We start from the raw sequence: 525 nt of genomic DNA on the forward strand, positions 1-525 counted from the left end.
GCCCCGCTCCGCGGCCCGGCCGTGCGGCGCAGCGCCCCCTGAGGGAGCGGCGGCGCGGGGCGGCCCCGGTGCGGGGCGTGTCGCTCTCCGGCTCGGCCGGGACTGCGCTGGCCCCCGGGAAAGCTGCCCAGTAAACCTGGGGATGCTCAGCTGCGCGGCCGTCCCGGCGTAGTGAGTCGTGTGAGAGGCTGAGCAGTGCCGAGCGGCTTCCCGAGCCTGCCTGCCTTCACGGAATCACAGAAACAATTACTTGGAAAAGACTCGAGATCATCGAGTGCAACCTATCTCTGAACACCACCATGTCAACTGCACCATGGCAGTCAGTGCCACGTCCAGGCTTTCCTTACATACCTCCAGGTCCTTTCCTTACATACCACCACCTCCGCAGGCAGCCCATTCCAATGTCTGGTCACCCCTTCTGTAAAGAAATTCCTCCACCTGTCGCTGATGCGGCTTGAAACAATGTCCTCTTGTCCTATCGCTGGTTGCCTGGGAGAAGAGACGACCCACAGCTGCCTACACCCT

This window comes from Passer montanus, unplaced genomic scaffold (genome assembly GCF_014805655.1).
Source record: "Passer montanus isolate IOZ18808 unplaced genomic scaffold, ASM1480565v1 scaffold2, whole genome shotgun sequence".
Taxonomy (NCBI): Eukaryota; Metazoa; Chordata; class Aves; order Passeriformes; family Passeridae; genus Passer; species Passer montanus.